Source organism: Diadema antillarum, unplaced genomic scaffold, assembly GCF_040938485.1.
Source record: "Diadema antillarum isolate AM-2024a unplaced genomic scaffold, OU_Dant_1.0 scf00000047, whole genome shotgun sequence".
In the NCBI taxonomy this organism is placed as follows: domain Eukaryota; kingdom Metazoa; phylum Echinodermata; class Echinoidea; order Diadematoida; family Diadematidae; genus Diadema; species Diadema antillarum.
In genome coordinates this window covers 1,265,941-1,291,885 of record NW_027270936.1, presented here as the reverse complement: position 1 = coordinate 1,291,885, position 25,945 = coordinate 1,265,941, and the positions used below count along the sequence as shown (strand labels likewise).

General features: G+C 38.7%; 1 protein-coding gene and 1 non-coding gene across 2 annotated transcripts in view; one reads left to right on the top strand and one right to left on the bottom strand.

The window, feature by feature from the left end:
- Positions 1-4,230: 4,230 nt before the first annotated feature.
- On the bottom strand, positions 4,231-4,302 carry Trnaq-cug (transfer RNA glutamine (anticodon CUG)). The gene has a single exon. It is a non-coding gene; the product is annotated as a tRNA-Gln (tRNA).
- Positions 4,303-4,743: 441 nt separating this feature from the next.
- LOC139715380 (uncharacterized) overlaps positions 4,744-25,945 on the top strand; it is a 63,862-nt gene continuing 42,660 nt past the window's right edge. The window contains exon 1 of the mRNA XM_071626952.1: positions 4,744-4,885. The gene's annotated coding sequence lies outside the window, so the exon portion shown is untranslated. The remainder of the gene's footprint in view (positions 4,886-25,945) is intronic.

Genomic DNA, 25,945 nt, shown 5'->3' with positions numbered 1-25,945 from the left:
TTGAGTAAATCGAATTCCTGGGATGGGACTCCTATATTGATGAACTCTTATAGACGTCTAAATTATTATCAAACTATATATCTCATGATCTCAGTGAATAGGTTTGAAATACGAGCATTCTAAACAATTTAAATCAAACAAGCCTTAAATGTATTTCCCTATAGAGCTGCCGACATCATCAAAATAAGAATATCTATATGATTTTTTTTTCCATGAGGCATAGACCTATACAACGTTCGTTGTAGGTCCATGCTATGCTTAATCATAGCGTGGAGAATTTGTACCAATGCCCGATAATCGGATAAGCTCTCACAATGTGCAAGGAACTGTTGCAAAACGACATGTGCAGAAATTAAGTCTTTTTCTTACACGTAGAATTCTGAACGTGAGGTACATGTATTAACTTGCTTGTATAATGAGGCATAGACCTATACAACGTTCGTTGTAGGTCCATGCTATGCTTAATCATAGCGTGGAGAATTTGTACCAATGCCCGATAATCGGATAAGCTCTCACAATGTGCAAGGAACTGTTGCAAAACGACATGTGCAGAAATTAAGTCTTTTTCTTACACGTAGAATTCTGAACGTGAGGTACATGTATTAACTTGCTTGTATAATAACGTCTGAATACGGAAAAAAAGTATCCCGAAAAGAATGGCTTGCAGTATTTCAAACCATGTTTTAAAAAAAATAAATATATTGATTAATTTATCCTATCGCATGCCTTTACATTCGGCAGATGACTATCTATTGCTATAATCACCTTCCACATATAATTTCTTTCGGCGAACTGTCCTTGAAAAGAAAACAATAAAGTTCACAGGATCCAAGTTTCAGGAAAATTTTTCTTCCAAAAATACCTCAGAAGACAGAAATATGCTTTTAACGCAAGTTAGAATTGTCTCTAAACGAATATGCAGCAGACTAAATTTGTATATATAGTTTGGATGAGTTTGGATAAGTTTGGTTAAAGAGGTTATACGACAGTCGATGTTAATTGTGTAGAATCAGATAAACGTTATACAGAAAATCTAAAAGGAAGTCCACATAGTAATCTTTTCTTACATAAAGAAAGAGCGATATCATCATCGCCCTCAAAAGGCAGGGGAATATCCGTAATTATAATACACTTTTATTTTGTAACAAGACGAAAGAATGTACATTTTTCATTATTTTTTTTTATATCTATATCATGCTCATATTTTTCTTGATATCACAAGTTATAATAGTTTAGTCCAGAGATTAAGGCACGTGGATTTGACCCCCCCCCCAAAAAAAAAAAGCAAAAAAAAAACAAAAACAAAAAAAACAAAGCAAAACATAACACAACAAAACAAAAACAACCATTCCAATTCGAACAATGATTCAAAGCTTTGGAACAGATTTCTCGGCTTTCCTAAAACTTCACTGATGTGTCCTATACTCATCATATCGGTATATTTCCCTTTAAATGGAAATAACGTTTCCGCCAATTACCGGGAATGTGGTCTCTTTTCCATCCCTGTTGTAATTAATAAAGGGATCCTGGAATGCCCTCACATGTTAGAAAGTACCTAACTCCAAATCTCCACTCCCTTTGCCCAACGGCGTAGCCAGGATTTCATCTTAGGGGGGGGGGGGGGCGGTTAGTCTGCGAGGGAGCGAAGCGACCGAGCCCGAGCGAGCGAAGCGAGCGAGGGGGGGGGAGGGTGTGGGAGGGGGGTGTCCCCCTCTTACGGTAAGAACTTTTTGCATTTTGATGTTGTAAATGGTGCAATTTGATGCATGTTTTTGCGCGTTTTATCGACGTGAAACAGTCCCACTTGTTTAAGGTAGCAGTATATTTTGATGTAGATTGTCATTGAACAATTTGCCTATATCTTATGGTACAATATGTTTATATACACTTCTTGTATTACTTCTTTTCTCTGAATATCATGAACACGACTGAACCCGAGCGAGCGGAGCGAGCGAGGGGGGAGGGGAGGGTGTGGGAGGGGGTGTCCCCCTCCCACGGTGAGAACTTTTTGCATTTTGATGTTGCAAATGGTGCAATTAGATGCATGTTTTTGCGCGTTTTATCGACGTGAAACAGTCCCACTTGTTTAAGGTAGCAGTATATTTTAGTGTAGATTATTATTGAACAATTTGCCTATAAAATGGTATAAGTTAAATACACTTCTTGTATTAATTCTTTTCACTGAATATCATGAACGCGACTGAACCCGAGCGAGCGGAGCGAGTGAAGGGGGAGGGGGAGGGTGGTGTCCCCCTCCCACGGTGAGAACTTTTTGCATTTTGATGTTGCAAATGGTGCAATTTGATGCATGTTTTTGTGCGTTTTATCGACGTGAAACAGTCCCACTTGTTTAAGGTAGCAGTATATTTTGATGTAGATTGTCATTGAAAAATTTGCCTATATCTTATGGTACAATATGTTTATTTAAATACATTTCTTGTATTACTTCTTTTCACTGAATATCATGAACGCGACTGAACCCGAGCGAGCGGAGCGAGCGAGGGGGGAGGGGAGGGTGTGGGAGGGGGTGTCCCCCTCCCACGGTGAGAACTTTTTGCATTTTGATGTTGCAAATGGTGCAATTAGATGCATGTTTTTGCGCGTTTTATCGACGTGAAACAGTCCCACTTGTTTAAGGTAGCAGTATATTTTAGTGTAGATTATTATTGAACAATTTGCCTATAAAATGGTATAAGCTAAATACACTTCTTGTATTAATTCTTTTCACTGAATATCATGAACGCGACTGAACCCGAGCGAGCGGAGCGAGTGAAGGGGGAGGGTGTGGGAGGGGGGTGTCCCCCTCCCACGGTGAGAACTTTTTGCATTTTGATGTTGCAAATGGTGCAATTTGATGCATGTTTTTGTGCGTTTTATCGACGTGAAACAGTCCCCCTTGTTGAAGGTAGCAGTATATTTTAGTGTAGATTATTATTGAACAATTTGCCTATAAAATGGTATCATTTAAATAATCTTCTTGTATTAATTCTTACACTGTAATATCATGAACACTGTCTGTTCAGCAGTCAAACAGAAAAAGCATGCACACGAGGGTGTAGATAGGGGCATATCCCCTCCCACACGAAGGTGATTTTGCGTTTTCAGACCTGAAATTCAGCCATCTGTTGCAAATTTTTGGTGCAATACTTTTTCATCGAAGTGATAAAATCACGGAATTTAGCTCTTATTCCGAATGTGCACCATCTGTGTGTATGTATAAAGTCTAGTGAGGCAGAGTTTAGGGGAAGGGGGATTCCTCCTCCCGCTCGCGTAGCTTTTGCGTTTTTAGAATTGAAATAAAGCGATCTGGGTATAGCCACAGTCTACTTCTATGCATGGCGGAAGGGGGGGGGGGGCTTGCGAGCAAGGAGAAGGCGTGGGAGAGTGTTATCCCCACCCTTCCCCACCCTTCCCCACCCTTCCCACCCTTCCCCACCCTTGGAGCTTTTGCCTTTTTAAGGTTGAAATTGAGATATCTCGTCTACTTTCTGTAATGATGGAATCAACATTTGGGAAATCACACACACACCAAAAAAAAAAAAAAAAAAAAAAAACTGATGGGGGGACTGAGGGAGGAAAGGGTCGATTAAAAGGGGAAATTCCCCTTATACATGAGGGAACCTTGAGTTTTTCGGAATATAAGTGATAAGTGTTGTGCACTCAGAATTATTCATAATTTTTTTGTAAATCTAAAAAGTGTACTAAGCTAGGGAAAGAGGCACAGAGGGGGAGGGTTTGGGAGGGGGTATCCCCCTCCCAAGCACGAGAGATTTTGCGTATTTTGAATTGAAATTCAACGATCTGGTGCACACTTTGAGTGAAATATTCAAAAAAATATCTTATTTGATGAAAGGTTGCAAAGGAGACCCGCTTCATGTGCATGCATAAAGTATACACGCATTTTTTTTTTCCGCCTCCCAAATCCCCGGTCCAAATCTTAGGGGGGGGGGGGGGCGATCGCCCCCATCGCCCCCCCCCCCCCCCTGGCTACGCCAGTGCCTTTGCCTGGATCTTGCCAGATATGTCTGACTAATATTAACAAGGCATACACGTATAGGCCCCTATGAACTACACTATGAACGTTAGATGCACACACACCGTACCCATTACACATAATATATATAAATAACACGAAATATTTAATAAACTCAAGCAAAATGATAAAGTCAAAGTGAATGAAAAATTGAATACAACAGAGGACTAAAGGAAAAAAAAAAGGAAAAAAAATTAAGGTCTTGCCGAGATTCGAACTCGGATCACAGGATTCAGAGTCCTGGGTGCTAACCGTTACACCACAAGACCTACTCTGCACAGTTGGGCAACTTAGTATTTATATAGAATAAATTAATGCATTTCATTCAGCCAGGACACATTCGACGTTTCAAAATCCTCACGTTCCAAACCGAATTCATATAAAGCATTGATCATAATTGTATGATGAATTTTTCATAATAGTTTGCCTGTTTCGTATTTTCATTCAAAGACAAAGCCTTCTTCGCGACACTATATTAGGCGTTCCTTATATGGGTATACAGACCGAGCCGCACGCTTACTTGTCGACCAATTACATTACCCAGCTGTGATTCACTCATGAATATTCATCTATGGGTGCTTCCACACATGACATCATGGAGCAGGCACGAAAGTTCTGTATTGTTGTCAGAGTACATGTATTATGCTTGAGCAGATCTTACGCGACTCCGCTCTCTATGTACTAAACTGTATCTCCCGTTGACCGACCGAGTGGCTATATTCGAAGAGCGCAGACGGCAGATCGGTATAACTTTATAAGTGATTACGTTCTCGGTCCCGAATTGAAGGAATAAGTTACGAAGTTTTGGATTACATCTATTGACCATCCTTCTACGGATTTCTCGAAAAGTTGGTAAGTGTGTTTTCACTTCTGTGGCGTTAACCTTGATTTTTCTTGGACATACTCGTCATTACAATCGCTGCATAGCATGTATAGTCAATAGTGTAAGTAAGGCCCAGCAGCGATCGGCTGGCTACCACTTGTTCGAAAACAATTTTGTTTACTTTTTCGATGGCACAAGAATGGGGTGTGTCCCGACGGTCTGTGGCGGCGATCTGGAAAACTGTAACCATACCTCTATGCACCGAAAATGCATCCTCAACGCAGAATATCGTATGTTTTACCCTCGTTTGACAACTGCAAATGTATTCTATCAAGAAATGACTCATTCATTCTGTGTTCGAACGTGCGCTCTGGCTCAATACACCCCATGGAGACAGCACATAGCGCGATAGCGCTGGTTTATAGGCACGAACTATACATATATAACACATATCATGGAGCTATAATCCCATGCATATAACTCATCAAGAAGCACATGCACTAATATATTATGTTCAGCTAACTGCGTCGACCAATGATATTGCGGCGGACTAACATTGGTTATCCATAAATGAAATCGAAATTCTGTCTTCTCGCAGATTCATTCAAACACCATCAAACCAACATGAACCCCCCTTGAAAAAGTAGACGCGATCCATATCTCCAAATCGCATCAGCATGTGATTAATCTATTTGGCAACGTGAATATATTCACATCAGATAAAATTAATAGTAAGTCCATGACGCACCGAGGTACTCTGTCATTTCAGTTACAGTTCACTTTGTAGGCCTTACGTGTCTCCCTATTGACACAGATACATAGTACAATGTATACTAAGTACATTGCATGGCACTCGATATTCATGACCTGTATGTTTTAATTGTGTGACAACACCGCGACTCTTTTACCTCGCCTCGAATGTATTAATATTGTAATACGTCAATATGATTGACATTTCTATCTCTTCTTCTCTCTCTTTCTCTGTGTGTCTCTCTCTCTCTCTTTGGCCATATCGTGCGTGTTTTGAGCGCCTGCGTGTTAGCGTCTGTCTGTCTTTCTGTGTGTGTGTGTTACCACATCGTCTTCTGCAATAATCTAAAAACAGCTACAGCTTGCTTGGCGTAAAAGAGAGCACATGTCGCAGCTAGATCAGACGTAGGCCCTATCATATTGGATAAGCATTAAAAAAGCATGATCCATACTATATGGTAAAAAAGTTTGTACGAGATTTGTAGCGATTTTGTTTAAAAAAAAAATAAAAAAATAAACACGCTGATATCGCAAGTGTCGACTGGCCGGCATGGGTTCTGTAAAAGTAAAGTTTGTGTGGTTTTTTTTATTTTTTATTTTTTACTTTGTTTGTTTTTGTAACGAGATATGCTATCAAAAAGTTGACCTCTATATGTCACTGAAGTCCCATATAATGTTATATAGTTTTCCTCCTGGTCCGAAAATCATCATTTATGATACTTTACCACCAAATAAATTTTGAATAAATGAACTACTCACAAACGATTTTTTATTTTTTATTTTCACGACTGAGAGGGGCAGCGGAATGTTTTTGTGTGTGTGTGTGTGTGTGTGTGTGTGTGTGTGTGTGTTCTCGTACAATGGTAGGTCAATGGTACCTCCCCCGCCCCTTCGACGGGAAAAACTTAGGGCGAAATCCTTGGAAAATCGGTTTTGTTTTGTTTTGTTGTACGACTTTCTTGGTATTTTTTGTAGTTGATTTCTAGGTAGCCTTCTTACATTTACGTTATGTGATAGAAATCATACCAACTGATTTTATGTGATATTCAATCTCGGAAAAGAACGACTTGAAGATGTACTAGTAGGCCTATAAATGGCCTTGATTTGCCGAAGGATACTGAGTAGCCCCCGTACGTCGGTCTCCCGCTGCGCTGTGCTCGCTTGCGCCAATTCTTCAATGCCCCTGATAATTTCGATGTATTTTCGCACAGTCGGTCAAGGTTTGGTGCGTCTGCTTATACAAGAATAGAAAAACAGAAGGACAAATAAGCTACATAAAGGAAGGCACGCATATCCAGCTCAGGTATCTCGATTTTTCATAACGGCAATTAGGCTATAAAGTCATACACTAATAATCTAAATGTGTGTAACTCATATAACTTCGTTGAATTTACTTTTTACTCTGCCGTCTCAACTCGAGGGGCGAGTGGGGTGCGCTACAAAAGAAGCCATTCTTCAGCATTAATAATAATTGTAATAAAAAGGTCTTCTTTATCCAGGGTAGCCTCTTCAGTGTTGTCGCACTGCTCGAACAGAGGGTTCTGCCATTATTACTGTGGATATCCTAGCGTTGACAGATACCCATTTATACACCGGGATCGAGAACAAGGACGTAAGCATTGGGCGCGAATCGAACTCGGGTCCTCCGATTGGGAGCGGCGGAAGTCTTATCCACTAGACCACAAATTATGAAAGTCGAAGAGACACGTTTACTGCTGGAGCCTGACTCCAGGCGCTTTTCACCAGGGGCGGATCTTATGGGAGGGAAATTAACCGTATTATGAAGGACCGGCAATTATTAGCAGAAATCTCTTCAATTTCATTTCTCTTCGGGCAATTACATAGTACTGCTACCCGGGGGTTTCGAGAAACGGCAACACAAGTGCCGACTTTACTGCCCATCCCGGAAGCCCAGTCAAGCGTATCACAATAGCCTACACTTAGGCCCACTGGTTTAGCATAATAGTAAATGCGTATACTAGCACGAAATTACTAAAAGTACATAGCAGGTATGCAGACACAGGATACGTGCACAAGGGGAAAACACTATCCTTTACATACACACAATCTAAGTCCCAAAAGGTTGTGGGGCGCCGTCAGGAGTTTGCTGTGCGAAAGAAGGGCGTGGTCATTATGCAGTCAAAGGGCTTGACGGTCATATTGCACCAAAATCATTCGTGACATCAATAGGCCTATTAGCTTCCTCATATATCCCTTACCTTTGTATCCTTTTTGGGTACTTTTGTAAATGCTTCAGTGTCTTATCTCTAAAATCATGAGCTTATTACTACTATCTAATCTCATACTTTTTTGCTCGTTTGGTTTTTATTTTCATGTCTCACACACATGTTGTAAATGTGGAATACTTCATGGTGTGAAAATTTCATGGACTTTTGCTCTATGTATACACTGAACCATCACGATATTAAGCCATATTTTAGAGATATCAAATTCAAATTTCAATACAAACATATCTGCCCTCATTCCTATCATAAACAACAAATTCTCGGTAATGGTCCAGTACTAACAAAGCATTAAAAAAAAATCAGCTTATTTGGAGTATACCCTTAAATGTCTCCACAAGTGGACTTTAGGACTATACCATCCCTTTATAGCCAGATAAGAAAAAGGAAACACGACCATGAAGCAAAGAAACTTGTTGACTCACGGAGTTAGGCCTAATTATGAATGTATCCATTCATTACATAAATATGTATATATATATATACATATATATATATATATATATATATATATATATATATTACACACACAAACACACACACAGGGCTAGCTTGACATTAGCAGTGAATGGCCCAGTGGCCTTGGACAACAAAAATTTTATGTGAGGCCACCCAACTTCAAAAAGGGCTATCTATTTGTGGACAAATAAAAATTACAATGGAATGTTATGTTTCCTTTATTTCGGGCCCCTACATTTCTTTTTCAGGCCAACCTAACCAGCCAACAGAGAAAAAAAAAAGTTAGTGTTGAGACTCAATATACATATAATTATAAATGTATAGTGTCAATGAATTTGAAAAACAATCTAGTTTTCATGTTTAAACTTAATATATAATGCCTTTCGTTCACACAACAGGAAAAGGAAACAAAGTTTTGCTGTTTAATACCCTATTCATATATAAGGAATTTAGAACATTCCAAAGAGTGATTCTGAAGCACACTAAACTCTGTGTGAACAAAGTGGCTCTGAAGTGCTCTAAAGTTGTGCCCTTCTCAAAGGTAGGTTCAGTAATGCTCCTAAGGCACTCTGACTCTTGCATAAAATGGTCATCATTATTATTATCTAAGAGTGCTCCAAAAGTGGTGTATGCTGCAACTGACAAACATATTTATGTGCTCTGCATATGTTTGAGGTTACCATGACAATAATTATGCCTCTTTCAACCAATTCAAATGTGGCATGGTGGGTGGTTGATGAACCAACTGATAAGTTGAAAAGCCTCAGAAGCACTCCTGTGCCCCCCGACTTTTAAATGGGGAGTGTGTATGTGTATAAGATAGCTTCTTGTGAGAACTAAACTCTGCTTGATCTGCCTTCCATGATATCAAGGTTAAATGATAAATGAAACAAGCATATAACATCAATCAATTAACAGACGGTAAACCATCCATTTAATTATGTATACATTTTCAAACAGTGCATGACTGGCCTATTTGTTACTGCAAAGCAACCAGGAGGTCAGTAACTCAGTCTCTAGAGAAAGCATAACTGTCATGACAAACAATCAAGTTGTTTAAAATACTATACTGGAAAAGTATGACATTCGATTTGAGGACTTTGGCATTTAAAAAAAAAAATAAATAAAATACTCAAAAGAATCATTAATGTACCCATATTGGTGTTGTGTGTCATGATATTAACTCCTAAGAGGTTGAAACAAATGACTAGATTATAATTCATCTGCTCATAATAATAGTGACTTTATTTATGCACAAATAACAAAGTGCCCTTTGTACAGCAATAAACCAACCCATCAAAAGACTACCATCTTTGTTGAGCCAAAAGTCAAGCTAAGACTCAATTCAAAGAATCACCGATACATCACACAAAGGAGGTGGAGACACAGGGTACCACAATATTGCAGGTGGAGCCAAATTGACTTTGTTTCAATGTTTATTGTCACCATGGTAACGTTTTTCCTGCCATATTATATTGGGCAAGTCTGTTCTATAATCATGTCAGTCATCTTCATCCATTGTGTGTATATCCTCTCACCCCATGTGGGAGGTTTGGGACAAACTAACCTTAATTTATGACTCACTGAAAGATGCAAGCAGAGCTTTGATCATCATTTCCACGTACACCATGTTGAATTTTATGACTATTCATCACTAATTTACTTTCATTAATCATAAAAACACAGAAATCTCTCAGGTTAGGGTAATAATTGCCCCATTGTGAAGACACATGACAAGTAAGAAAGCTGATAAAAGTAACATATATATTTATGACAAACATATTTGATATGATTTGGTGTGGTGAAAATGAGATATCCCACTCATGAGACACTGACTGTAAAAGAAACACAGTGCCTCGAATGTTTTGACCCTATACATTGTTCCTTCGCACTTCAAATGTCAAATGTAATGTGGGGACATCCCTCTTAATTGCTTAATTATCATTATCCTTTGTCTGCATGCTACACTCCCCTAGTGACTCACTGTAGAACTTCACACAACTTTCACAGCTTAGTTTGAGTTCCAGGCTGTTTGGCATATTTACTTCTAATGTAATATTCACGTAATATCAGGCCAGAACATGTTGTACGTGGATAAAATACCTATTTTACCTCTCAAACCAGAAAGTATCACTTTGTGTCTTGAAAAAGAGCTACTGGCGGTGACATCATTACGTGTCTGCGTTATATACCCTACGTCATTGTATCAGTTGCTGCTATGGAAAAGATCGGGAAATAATGACAAACAACTCTGCCTGAGTCTAAGACTTGGAAAGAGTTGCGAATTGTGTGCGAACGCCAACGCAAGAGGAGAGATTTTGCGGCCTCGCTGTCTTCTGAGCGTCTCGCAGGATTAGCTCACAACTGTTACCACACAAGTATGTACATGTAATACCCACGGCAGCTCGATGTGTCCCTTTGAACAGCTGTAGCGACTATTATCTTGTGGCAGCCCATTACACAACATACATACAGGAGAGCACAAAAACAAGCGGAACACTCAAGATTTTAGACAAGGAGAGCCAAGAAACGTGTGCCACTCAATGAACAACTCAGATAGAATGGGAAGTGGAAAACACCATTTTATTTTTATTTTTTACATGAGGACAAGACATCAGTGGACACTGAAATTTGTGACCATGGTTCTTTGTCATATTATTTTGTTTTTGGGAAAAATGAAACTCTCCTCTTTTTGCCAAGAAAAAGCAAGAGAGTGACCATATTGAAACATCTAATTACATTAATTGTGGTAATCTTGCTGGAATCTATTTCAAACAATTTATTACACTATACAAAGAACAATTTTTCTGATAATGTCATATTTTCCATTTAACATCAATACTAATCTCCTAGACAGTATCTATGGAAGTGATTGCTCCATCATTGATTGACATTAATATCATTTTGGAACTGGAAACATTTCACTTTTACTGCTTGCCAGGTCTTATTACATGCATTTCATGAAAAAAAAAAAAAAAAAAAAAAAAAACATACACTTTTTAGGTTTGCAAGAGAGGTAATAAAACAAGATGCTTTCATTAATTCATGACTTGTTGATTCAACACTTGCACCTCTGGCATTAATCATGAAATACTAATATGCTTTTTGTGTTGGTCAATCAGTTGCAATAAAGACGGCTCAATGTGAGAATTCATCAACTTGAACAAACAGTATACCATGTATTAAATGCATTTGGTAGTAATTAGCATCTCTTTGCCCCACATAATTCTTGATAAAATCGATCATCTGCAGTTTTTATTTAATTTTTTATTATTATTATTTTTGCATTACTGCAAAGTACATCTTACACATAACATTCTTGATTGTATGGCAGGTCTTGTGTGAGAAATTATTTAAATTTAAATGAAGGTATACCTGTTACTGCACTAGAATTAACGATGATAAGGCCAAATATGATAATGGCTATATTATTCATGTGGAGCAAAGACTAATAGACCTCTATGAGTAAGCTCTTTATAGTTACAACATAGTAATATATCAAATCAGCATGAAACCAGACACTTTAAAAAGTAATTGTGGATTGTTTGTTCCACAAACTTTTTCCATACTATTTCATATAATTTGGATCTTCAAACAAGCATAATAACTAACATTATCAAATCAATCGTCACGGCAGTATGTCTTTAAAAATGACTGATTTGAATAGTACAGATAGAGTAGGTAGGACCTACACATGCTCTTCCTTTTCTTCCCAGATTACAAATATCAGTGACTCAAATGTCCACAATCTATGATCTCATGGATGTCAGTATCAACCCTACAGTACGTCATGGAGTCAGTCAACTCATTACCAATCCTGCATAATACTTGTCAATGTACCTCTTGACTTTGATATGAAGAAAAAAAAATCAGGAGTTGGTCTTGACAGTACCACTATCACACATGGGTGTGGTACTATTTCTAAGAAAAGTACACATATTTTGCAATTCAATTCAATTCAGTTCAACTCAATTTAATTCATTTGATGCACCACAGGCAATTCCTCTTATAATGAAGTCCTTGGGACCAGCAGTTATTTTTTTTTTCCCCATCATACCAAAATTTCATTGCATCCACACAAATTCAATGTAAAGTGCATCAAAGAAATCTAGCTGATAATTATGGGCCCTGAATTTTACTTCATTTTATCAAAACTTTTGTTATAACCGTGTTAATTACAATGGGAGTGCACAGTGCTGATCTACATCTGTGCTATTTAAACTGAGTTACAACACCAGGCAAGCATTGATTTTCTTTTTGTCCTCTTTTGTGTGCAACTCACTTCCAATAACAACAAAAGATTTCAAAATCCATAAATGCCACCACACATTATATACACCGTACCTGGATACGGCAAGCCACCATGAATGATGACTGATTCAAGACAAGTTCCAACATTTGCACTAAAATATAATGACTCTGCTTCAGTGCTTATAGTCCCAAAGCTGTACAATTTAAACTGTGTATCATTGCATTACCTCCTGTATACTTTTTGACCTGGACATGTTAGCCCATTGAGGATGGGCTGATTTTGCTACAACACGCATTTCCCATAGACACTTGCCCGAGAATACTCTGGACTCGTCCTCAACGGATTAAATAGACAAACAAATCATGAAACCATAAAGAAATCAATGCAAATTAGGAAAAGCTGCTTCTACAGATTTTAACGGTAGGAATCAAATTTGGCAAGTGCTCCTAAAACTTTTACATGACCTTAATAATAACATGGAATTTGATAAATAGATAAGGATGAATCATGTTCTGCAAAAAAGAAAACAACAACAACACACACATATTGGGGGAAAAAATTATTGATAAAAGGGTGTGTCAGTGTGAAATGACACAAAAACTATAGCACTGTATTTTATTGGTAAGTTGGCAATCAAAGTAAAGGTAAAACAAGGTGCAAAATGCATAAGAGTCCAATTTGACAGTAAAGTTTAGATTGTATGTATTATCTACCCAAATGTTGCAATTCTTAGATTGTAAAGTCAAAAATATTGATAAGACTTGGATAATCACGTATCTCTGTTAACCCTTTGTGTGCTTTGAGTCCTGACAGACATAGAAAACCCTGTATATACATTATACACACTGTCCAAAGGCCCTGGCACAGGGAGGATTAAAATGAGTGAGCCAAGCATCTGGAAGAAATGTCAATCTCAATTCCTTGGCGAATGATATTGGAAGAGCCTTATGTGTAATTTTGTCATTTAGACGGATGTTAGCTTTGAATTCATTTTTTTCTTTTCTGCATATTACGGTATACGTGGTATACTTCATTGTGTTTTTATTTGAACAAATTTCGCGAGTCAACCAATATTTGCAAAAACGAACAACTTGAGAAAATATCACCTCCTGTAACACAAATATATTATGTACTGCATATTGTCTTCAAGGTTAGAAATCACAAAGTTTTCTCCTGAAAAGGGATATATTTTTCACATGCCATCATTGTAGTTTTCATCACAAATTTAACTACATGCAAAATTGGCTTACAAGTCCTGTTTGCAAAATATATGGCCTATACAGTATTACCTCATACTGCGGTGTGGCAGATACTATGAACAGTGAGGTGGCACATATGGCTCAAAAATTAAATCAAACTCAATCAATGTTCTTTATCTATATGAATATGAAACCTAGAGCAGATCCATTGCTGTGGCTTTGTTTTGTTTACGTGCCTCCCTTAACAGATACTTGTATACAACATTCATACTTTGCTCTTTCATGAATAACTGTGTGAAAATACTGATAAAGTGAACTTTGACCACAAAGCTCATCATGTCTAGAGAAAATATGTCATAACAGCTTGCACAGTACACAACAGTCAGCTACACTTGTACATATTACTATCATGCATCTGTACAAGACACTCACACATCTTTTAATACCTTTATGAGTCTCACAGGGCACACAAATAATTTGTTAGCCTCAACAGGCAAATGACCAGTACTTTTACACCCTTATCTCTTAGTTTTATTTTTAATCTAACTTTTGTTCTCAAGGATTCCTTCCTACTTGCTTCGTCAAAATGATAAACTACATGATCTTACATGTCCAGTCATTCTTCTTCCATGTAATCGTCATCTACATAACCTCTAGTTATTTGGCCAGGACGTGGCACATCGTACACAGCCTTCTCATTTGCAGCCATCATGTCTTCTTGGCTATGTACTGTTCCTCATTGGAACAGGGCATTGAAGAAGGTGCGGCATTGTTTGCGGTATGACAGAGTCACAATTTATGTTCTTATCATTTGTGTAATCCCCACTTTTTATGATGACTTTACACCACCCATCTCTCTGTACCAGTCATTAAAGTAAAATATACATAACGCATTGATAAAGGACTGCATGCTTACATTTTGTAGTGTGCATACATCGTCCGACATTAATTGCAATCCCTAAGTGTATTAACCCATGGAGGACTGGCTGATTTTGCTACAACAAGCATTTCCCATAGACACTTGCCCAAGTATACTTGGGACTCGTCTTCAACAGGTTAATGTGCATGTGATCCTCTATTTTTTGAATAGGCAAGGGAACCTGATATAGCTTATCTGAGGTTGTCATAGCCATGGACCGCTTGATCACTTATCAGTGATTGTCCTTCAAGTGCAATGGAACATATATATCAGTATATATATACACACTCATAGAAATATGGCATATTAAAACCACCATTACTCCAGTGGAGTAAGATGTGATATGAACTTCAATAACCATAAATGGATGCATCATTGCTTTATATAGAATGCAAACAAAATCGAGACTGACGGCATAAAGCTGATCAAGGTCCAGAACTTTCACATTTCTTCATTTCATAATAATTTTGCAGTATACAAGATTTGTTTGCGGATAGAGCAGCCATATAAGGATGGCCTTTAATGACTGAGACCTGTCAAACACTCAAGAAATAATCAAGAATCTATCAAGTAGAGGCCAGATGGGATGAGGATTTTTTCACAGACGATTACTGTTACAACTGTGTGTGCATCATCCAGATCGTGTTTGTACATATTTCCCCCTTTTCTACCTGTATAAAGGATGTCACACACCAAATTTTACCTATCCATCCAATTCATAAAAAATCTTCCTATCAAAATTATCATCATTACAATGTGCCCAGTTAATTTCCTCCCTGTGCTTCTGAAGGATCTTTATGAGTAGGATATGTTTTGCACTGGTCATATTACAGTTTTTCTAAGTAGGGCCTACTGGTAACATTGTCACTCTTTTGTTGACTTTCAGTAAATACTGTAGGTTATTTCCCAGTCTATTTCAGAGAAGCATGCCCAGGCAAACATACTCACAAAAATCATGACAACAGACTGAAATACTAAAACATGCATTGCAGTAGTCATCATTATTTGATAGATCACAGAGCTGCTTGTATTTGCACGGGATTTCCCCTCCCCTCCTCCCCGCCTCCCCCATCCCCTCCCCCCCCCCCCCCCCCCCTTTAAGGGAAGATGTAGCACCTTGACAATGAGGTTTGAAACTTCAAAACACCAAATCCACAGCCAGAGCGAAGGAGGGGTGACAGAGAGAAAGATGTGGGCGAACACTCCTCCCTGTCAGGTGCAAGGAACTATGAGGAGTGGTGACTTTGACCTCCTCCTTCACAGATGACTCGCATTCTTCTAGGATGAGTGATGTACCACCGATCCTCCAGCTAGTCTCACACCCAGGCAGACAGTTCATTCATAGTTGAGGTCAGTGTGAGCACAAGCTGGCAGGTGCGAGGGGCACACTTTTCTCCCATATTCTTCATCAGCATCTGCTACGGTAGGTCTCTTGTACGTAATGTTGATGCCCTCCTGCAGAAATGTGAAAGTCTAATGATACAGTTGTGTACTTGAGCACTTATACCCTTGGAGAGGATCAATGCAGGAATTTCCTGGTCATTGCGGAAATTTCTGCAGCCTCTGTAGTATCACACTGGAGTGGTGGTAACGGCAGTTATGATGCTTACGATTTCCATTTTATAACTACTGCTTTAGCAATAAAAAAATATACTGCTCTGAACACATAATCTCAAAAAAGAACTTCATTCACGGCTGCCTCACTGATGTAGGCAAACTTCATGAATCATCCGCTGATGGGGCACTTGGATGGGTGAGTGTCCCTTTAAAAGGCTCCCCCATCACACGCCATTAACACCAAGTTTTCAAACACTTTTGATTAATAGTCTGCTCTCATTCTCATGTCATACAAATTGTAGTTTCCCACACAATCAAAGTGTAGGTTATTCCATCAATATGTCATAAGTGCACACAAGCTAGAAATTCATGTTCATTCTGCTCTGCATTTCACCAAACAGCAATGTATTCACATACATTTAATACGGGTCTAGGGCAATTACCCCCTGGGCAATTACCCCGGCCCTCCCCATGGCCCTAATCCTAATCCTAATCCCGAACCTAATCGAAAACCCAGACTCCTAACCCTAATCTTTACTCTAACCTTACCATTAATAAGTATTTAGCGGGGGAGGGGGGGGGGGGTAATTGGCTAGATACGATTTAATACAAGTCATGTTCTGCAGACTATCAGTTCCACAAATATGTACTGTTAACAGAAATTTGTTTTTGCCTGTATCAAACATTTGTGAATTTCGCAAGGAGCAACTATTCGTGAAGTAAAATGCACACCCTAGGTTTTATCTACACAATGCATTGAATGCCATTGGCAATTCATGAAAGTCTCATGCCATGAATGTTTCTGGTTGTAAAGTAAGTTGAGTGGACACTAATGGCATGACCATGATGTCAGCTCACCCGATAAAAGACTTGCAGGCAGAAACCGAAAACAGACGAGTAGATGCCTTAAAACACTACAGAATGAAACCCTACACTTCACGCGCACTCACATTTTAGTAGAAATTTTATTGGATTGATTTCAGTGTCAAACCAGCATGTGTCAAAGTGTATGTATGATGCGAAGTGAGAATGCACCCACATTTGTGACTGAACAATTACTTGATTGAGTGATATTGTCACATTTATAATTTGTCCCATACAGGAACAGGCATTAACAGTTGAAGATAAATATTTATGATATTGACAACTCATGTCATTATACATCAAGTGTGACATCAAAACAGAAGAAATTGGAAGCACAGCATTTTCTTTCTTGATACATGTATGTGTTACCAAAGAGTTGGTGAACTAAGTTACTGAAAGGCTTGAAGTGTGCTTGTTGCATGCCCCTCAAGATGAAGAAAATCTAATGGTCTTGTCACATCTTCAATGGGAAAATACCTTTTGACACAATGAAACAGAAAATATATATTTTCTATACATAAAAAGATACAAACAAGGAGGCTAAGAGGCTTATGATGGAAATAATACTCTCATGAGCAGAGGAAAATTTCACCTTTTTCATACCACTATCTTGAGATGCCATACACCATATAAATTCAATTAAATTCCATTCAAATGGTTTTATTTCCATATAAAGTAATACCAAGCAATATACATAACACTTCTCACATGAGTACATTATATTCTAAGTGAAGCACAAATGCATACAGGTTGCCAATGGCAGTGAGGAGGTTAACCCGTTGAGGACGAGTCCAGAGTATTCTCAGCCAGGTGTCAATGGGAAATGCGTGTTGTAGCAAAATCAGCCCGACCTCAAAGGGTTAAGGGGAGAAATGCAGGGACCAAGAGACATAACTTGATATAGTAGGAGGGAAATTTAATCGCTAAATTTTATGAGGTATCACCTCACTTTTGCAAGGACACTGCATGAAAAACACACATGTGGAAGTTTAATTCTTTCTCATTTATTCATTCAAATGTAATCACCAGAAAGAAGTGTCAATCAGTACCTCAAGTCATTACTTCATGCTTGCCTCCCCCCTCCCAACAAAAGGAAAGAAAAACCAACCACAAAATCAAATAATTACCTCATCTGGTTTACACATCATCAGCTCAACTAACATCAGATTGTGCATCAATTTTATCAGCCTCCCATACGGTTCAAAATAAATGGGGAAAAACACACACACACACAAATTTGTGCAAATGCTTTTTTTTTTTTGTGGTCAAGTATACTCTAGCTTGCCTGGTGGGGTGTTTTTGTTGACTGGTATACTGCGTGGGTTGTAGGTGGAATGCAGATATCATCTTTGACTCCAGCACACCCAATAATAATGAATGTCAGTCTGTCGGCTCATTGGAATTTCAAATTAAATCAGGTATATTTGGAAGTTACTGTTTATTTATTTGTTTGTTTGTTTTTTCTGTTTTCTCCAATTTGGCCCCTACAAAATTTGAGAAAAGTTTCAAAACAATTTTGTTCAGTCCCACTCGTAAGGAAGTGTTGAATCCTTTGCCAGATATTAATCATCTTTGTAATTTTCTCAATTCTCTTTATTGTGTAACTGCCCCCAATAAAGTCATAAATGTTATAATCGAGAGGAGTTTATGATCTAGTGCACTGAATTTGCATATTCTGCTTACTGCACAAGAAAATGTTGCACTCTGCCAAAACAACCAAAAGTAGCAGATAACACTAAACAGAATGGCTTTGTTTCAAAAACAACATTTTCAACACACAATGGGGTCAAGTATAACAATCATCACCTTGCTGTGTTAACATTATACCACATGTTTAACGAAGTGAAGCTGGAATGTATTCTCTGTTTGTTTTTCAAACGGATGTCATTATGTCACACTGTTTGCTTCATTTCCTTTCCCCTCTTCCATCATAACCATTGTGGCCAGCTAGATATGATTTTTTTTAAATGATGAGAAAACCTTGAGCCCGTTGGATGTGGCAGTCTTTGCTGCGTGCTTATGTGCTGTGACTGAGTCCTCGGGCATATTTTTAGGCAATTAGAATTTGATGCATTGTGAATTTACGATTGTGTTTCACTATGTGTGACATCACACAATTTGATCTAGATGCAGTATACAAACTTGAACTTATTTTGGGGTTGTTTTTGTTTTTATATGTGTGTGTTTGTGTGGGTTTTTTTTGTGGGAGGAGGAGTTGGAATGTGAACTCTACTGCTATTACTCTCAAGCAGTAATTTCAAAGTCCAACTCTTTTACAGAGAGTGGACTGTAATGAAATGTTGATAGAACATATACTTGGCACACAAGAAAAGGCTGAACACAATTAAACAGGTACCATCAGCACTTGTTGCCCCTTCTGTTCATCATTAGAGCTAAAGTGATCACTTTGAAGACTGTACTTCCATTCAAAAGATAGAGGTGTTTTGTTCTAGAAATTCAACAAAATATATAAAAAAGTATGTCAGTCATATGCTCCATATCTTCATTCCCTCTATCACCCATTCAAATGCAACCATCCCTATATTAAAATCATCCCTGGCAAGGAAAACAAACAAAAACAAAATTAGGATCATAAAACTTCAGTTTAACTCGGATGAGTGATGTGAGGACTACACATGCAGCCACAATGCATAGGGCCTACTCATGCATCAGGCAGCTCTGGACACGCAGCCAGCTCAGTTTATGTCTTCGGTTAATCATTCACTCGGACACCAATAACTTGGCTTTGAGTAATAGCCTGCTAGCTTGCCTGCATTCGTGAGCCATGCTGATATCATCTGTGCACTAATAAATTTGAAAAAAAAAAGGAATCACGATATGACATTCCACGAGTAGAACGTAACCATTGACTTCTTCATGGAAAGACGGGAATATGTGACACACACAAGTTGATACTATCTGGTTTAAAGTCATCTGTTTTGATTGCAGGTCTTTTACCACAATGTGGCACACAATTCCCCACTTTTACAATTTCATCCACAGAAAGCACAAAACACAAGTTCACAATTGCATACTATTCCCCAAACATTGTATCTGCTAAGAGAGAGATAATTAATCCACATGAACATTAAATGCATCCTATGAAAAAGTGAATTAATAAAGATGCCTGTCCTCTTTGTATTTTACATGTTTGATTTGCTGATGTGCACTTGATGGTATAATCAGCACACGGTCAATAGAGCAGTTTTTTTTTCACATAATATCTAAGACATCTATGCACCTTTAGGAAACATGACATAATGCATGTGAAGTGACAGCCATAAAAAAATATACTGCTCTGAACGCATAATCTCAAAAAAGAACTTCATTCACGGCTGCCTCACTGATGGAGGCAAACTTCATGAATCATCCGCTGATGGGGCACTTGGATGGGTGAGTGTCCCTTTAAAAGGCTTCCCCGATCACACGCCATTTGTGACTCATCTCCATGGTACTGAGCCACGTGAACACACTCCGAGACATGGCTTGCCCTGCCCCCCTGTTTCCAGGAGGCGAGACGGTTTCTCCGACTTGATCGTGCCGGGGATGCCGGGGAGGAAGCCCGAATAGGTCAGGGAACGAATGCGTGGAGACTGATGGCAGAGGGGGGGAGGAGGACGTTGGGGGAGGGGTAGCTATGGAAGAAAGAGAGAAGAGAACCGTGTCAGTGCCAAAATTCGTCTCACGCTGAGCAGGTTATAAGGAGGATTGGAATTTTACCTTCGAGCCATTCAATGAGTATTTCTTTCGGATATCTGAATGAGTGGGCAATCATAATCAATCACATCTTGTGGACTGGCAGCGAAAAGAGTCTGTTTCAACATACATTTCACATTGATACCATGGGCACAGTGAAGGAAAGTTGGACAATTTAATATCCCTGGCTAATTCATGCCAAGTTATACTTGTGCATATTCACCATGATACAGATCAATATTATACATTAGCATTAAGGCCAGATTTTGCCTAAGAAACGATGAAAGTGCACAGTAACGGGTATTCTAGACATGAACTCTGTAAAAGAAATCACAAGCTTGAAATCCACGGCAACCAGATGTTCTTAAACCTGAACAGCTGAGTGAACATCAGCTGGTCTGTGGGGCTAATCAGAAGCAGGCTGGGGCCTCCTCACAGACTGAAGTTACATTACATCTCGATTAAAAAAAGAAAAAAATGGTGCCAGTGAAAACACATGGCTAGCAACATCCTACAACTATTCATATTTTTGCGACGACATGCCCCACGTTGTTCCCTTAATGTATGACTTTTGGGACCAATACTCTCTATCTCTCTCCTAATACCCCTCCCCCCCCCCCCTATTCCCTCTCTTTCAGTGAGTCACAAGTCATTAGATCAGCCGTCTGTGAATCATGAATACATCTCCACAATCACTGACACATGCTTGGTTTAATAAGACTGTCTCGAAATTCGCAGAAGGAAGACCAAGGACAAAGGGGCACATTTCACTGTTTGCCGAAGAACTCCTTCGTTGATTTTGGCACTGTTTACTAGTTCAGTTTGCATTTTGTTCAGTTTTTTTTTTCCCCTCTCTCGTGCTGGAGGGATCCCTGTAGGGGGTAGCCTGGATTTCAGGTACAGATTGAGAGGCAGAGTGCGGGATTTGTTTCACAAGAGGTGCAAATTTGTGCTGGGAATGCTCACTGTAAATGTACCTGAAGTCAAGATGAGGAGGTACACTGTAAGGGGTGATGTCACATGTGACTTCCCTGGCTTTTACCGAAAGGGTGGGTAGCGTCACGCCGCGCCATGTTGACTCGAGTCTCACTATTCATCCAAAGTCTCCCGGTTTTGCTGAAAGGGTGCGTTTGCCAGGAGAGTGCCAATGTTCAAATACTTTTTCTTGTTCATAACAATAGTAATGAACAAATGGGATAAATAATTTTCTTTAAGAGAGATTCACCACCAGATCATAACTTATTTGCCTCCGCTGTTTTCACTTTTTTCTGCTAATTAATGACACAAAATCCTTATCCAAATCTTATTGTTTTGGGCCAATGTTTTGAAAGTCTTCCATGGAGCAGTGCATAAAAACAAACAGACAAAAAAAAGAAATCATTTTGCTGCTTCCCTTAGTTAGTTCCTACCGCATATAAAAAGGATTGCAGTGGATTGCAGCAACAAAATGGAAAATACTTGTAATTTATATACATTTTATTGATTTGTCCATCACTTCATAGGTGACAGTATGTCAGATAGAAGCCTTGAAGTCTGATCCTAACCACAGAATTTCATTTTCTTAGCCTTCTAATTCTGCAAAATAATTTTTTTTTGGGGGGGGGGTTTAAAATCTGAGAATATGATTTATTTGACGATAGGTAATTGGAAGTTGTACACAGATCTCATACTGTGCATGATATTCTTTTTGGGCCACTCTGTGTAGGAACTTTATTAAAATGAATAGCCCACTATTATATGTATTTCATATCATATATTATGTATTTTGCATATTTGCAGCAAGAACTTTTTTTTCAGATGGTTCCATTGCATTCAAACATTATTGAAAATCTCTAATTTGCAGACTTGCAGTGAAAAATCACAAATCTGCAGGTGTTCTGAAATTTTTTTTAACTGCTATAAGATCATACAAGCACATTTTACTCACAAGAAAGAAAGTTCTAAAACAATAGTTAAAACTCGTTTTGTGCCCCTTATCAAACCCTGACTGAGTATCTTGCATGAAGGTTATTATTTAGAGTTGATTTGTGTTCCTGAATTCATACATTCATGCTCATTTGTTGACTGTTTAAAATCGCACTTTGATTGTGACGTAGTGTGCAAAACTACAGAGACCGATCTGACCTGGCAACATATGCGCCATTACTGTGGTGTCCCATGTGCATACATGTAGAGATATTGTGGCTGGCACAAGCCAGTCACATTTTCAGATCTCTGACAGTGAATGCAGTGGCAATACTCATAGGATGACTCAGAATTTGAAATGATCATAGTTCTATGAACATTATGCAGAAGATGATTAAAATATATCTATTGCACAACCATTATCATCAGTGAAGATAGTAGTTACTTCAACTGATTTTCTCTTTCATATAATGGTAAAACTAAACATGGTAATGACAAAAATTATAATATTCACTACGATATTAGTGAACTTCAAACTCTCGTTCTGTATTTGTAACTGGAGCCCATATATAGTTGTACGTAAAGAAGAGAAAAATATAAACCTTGGTATAAATTATATATATCAATCAGAATATCTCCTGGATAAATCTAACAAGTGGTGAAAAGAATTTGGTGAGCAAAGTCATTTAATTAAGGATATGCTTCTTCTTGCTTATGAGGCAGCAGCAGCTAAGTAATGTCCCTCAATTGTTGTAGCCAAGTTACAGTCTGTGGAGTAGGGTGTGTCACACTGTTATTATACCTGGACCCAACAGAATTCCCGAAGCATTCAGAGTTAGGGGTTGTCCATTAATTTGTCCATCTGTCCAGCCATGGCAGATCTCACTATCATGAGTAAAGAAAAAAAAGACTTTGTTGTTGTTGTTGCTGTTGTTGTGTTTTGTTTTGCTACATGGCACAGGTAGTATGCTACAAAAGGTAAATACCCCGTTTATACTGCGAGCGGGTTTTCGAGCCGCCTTGAGGAGGTTCGAAAACCCGCTACGAAAAGCGGGCTCTTGTCTGTTTATACTGCGCGAGCGAAAGCAGGCCCGAGAGGGTCTTATCAGGGTCACGGCTTCCGTTCCTATGGTAACCGAATTCCCCTCCGAAAACCGGCGCGCGCTTTCGTGGCATCACTTTTGCGCGGAAACGTGACTGCTGAGCGCGAATTTAGAACAACGTGGGTTCACGATCCGGTGCAGTTGCTTGTTTACATCATGAACGCGCGATGACCTCCAGTGATAACTTCCGGGTCGGCAAAAAAGCGGCTTTTCGAACCCCCTAGCGTTTATACTGCTGTCGAGCCTCCTCGAGCCTGCTATAGCGGGTTCTGAAACCTCCCCCCGTAGGAGGTTTCAGAACCCGACCGGACCCGACCCGACCGGATCGCCTTTTCTGAATTCTGTCTGTTTATACTGAGCTGAAAGCCTACTCGAAGCGGCTACAGGGGGTTTCAGAACCCGCTTTTTCCTTAGTATAAACGGGGTAATAGATGCAATGATTACTTCTACATTTCCTATCCACACCAGCTTCAATATTAGTGTATTGCATTCACTTCCAGTGTGCCAATCTTGCTCTGCAATGAAGTGATACTTTTTGCTGATGTTACATTGCAGTTAATATGCATCCCATGAGATTTATGTAGAAATCTGACAATGGCTCTTTCTCCCATGAAAGGAAACCCCAACAAGCTTGACGGCTAAACTGGCGTCAATTTAAAAGTTATAGTCTTGGTTTCGGGACAGCACTAGATAGCTATTTGTCAGGTACAGCCACATCATGAACAGCCAGCTATGGAGTGTGTGTACTCAGTACTCCTATAGGCCTAGCCACAATGACCACAATCTTGGTGTTACAATCTTCTTTGTCAAAGCCAGCAATGAAATTAAGAAAAAAACCTGAAGTAAGTTTAAAGATGTTAAACATCAAGAAGAACTTTATATCCAGAGTTCCACTAATAAGTAGAAAAATAGAAAATAGCACAATACACTTATGTTAAAATTGGACACATGGATTGTTTTAAAAGGACATCAGAAAGTCATGAAGTATTGGGTATTGGGGATTTAAAAAGAAATCACAAATTTGTCTCTGTTAGATGTAATTCTTGAGATTGCTTTTATATTGGACGGGGGAATTAACCTACCCTACTTACCTTGCTTTAGTATGACAATACCGGATCAAATTTCTCATACTGCTCCATATAAAGATACTGCTCATGATCAAAAGTATTAATCATCACTCAGACATATCAGCTGAATACAATGAGGGTATTATTTCTTGGCTGTAAATGCCCTACTGATCCAAATTGCGTGTACCTACATCTCGTTTAATTCCTGCCTGTAACCTCTGACCAAAAAATAGGTAAATAAAAGTATGCATTCCTTGTTACGATTCAGTTGGTTTTTGAGCTTTTAACAGCCCCCATAAACAGTCGCCACAAGGCCCTGTTTGAACAATGGGAATGAGGCCGCCATAAACACGTACAACTTGTAAACAGATGTCGGGGCTTCAACAAAGCCCAGCTGAGTAGGCATGATAATAGTGAGCTGTATCCAAAGCTAGCTCATACAAGAATCATACAACAGAACATTCTTCTAATCACTGTATATGACAAAAATTAGTGGCTTCCAACATTGTCAGTAACTTGATAGATGGCGAGAGCTTTCTGTTGTTCATCACTTCTTCAACACATAATTATAATTTAGGTTTAAAGGTTTCCTAATTCCTCTAAATTTTGTAACCAAAAGAGGTATCACACCTAGGAGGTATAAGGTATCTCCTTGGTCACACTGAACAAAGTCTAACTATGTGAGTGTGGTGCTCTTGGGATTCCAAAGGTCAAAACCTTTCCTTTGGAATACAGTCTGTGAAATTAATACAAGAAGGAAGAATGCTTCCTTTTAATCCTGAAGAGAGTCTTACCATTAATGCAGTTCAAACTGAAGTGATACATTTACACCACATGCAAATTTATGCTTAATTCCCCATGGGGTGGGGTGTGGGCAGAGCCAAATATATCACAATCAGATTTAATTCAGATTACATGAAATGTTGATGTAGTGAAGATATCTTCTGTTAACATGATAATTATCTATCATTCTTAACCATAATACATAATAACAATGGCGATACAATGTAGTAAATTCATGTCTGCCACCTGAACTCACTGTTTCTCTAAATTTAGTAAGAGTGCAGTTTTTGTT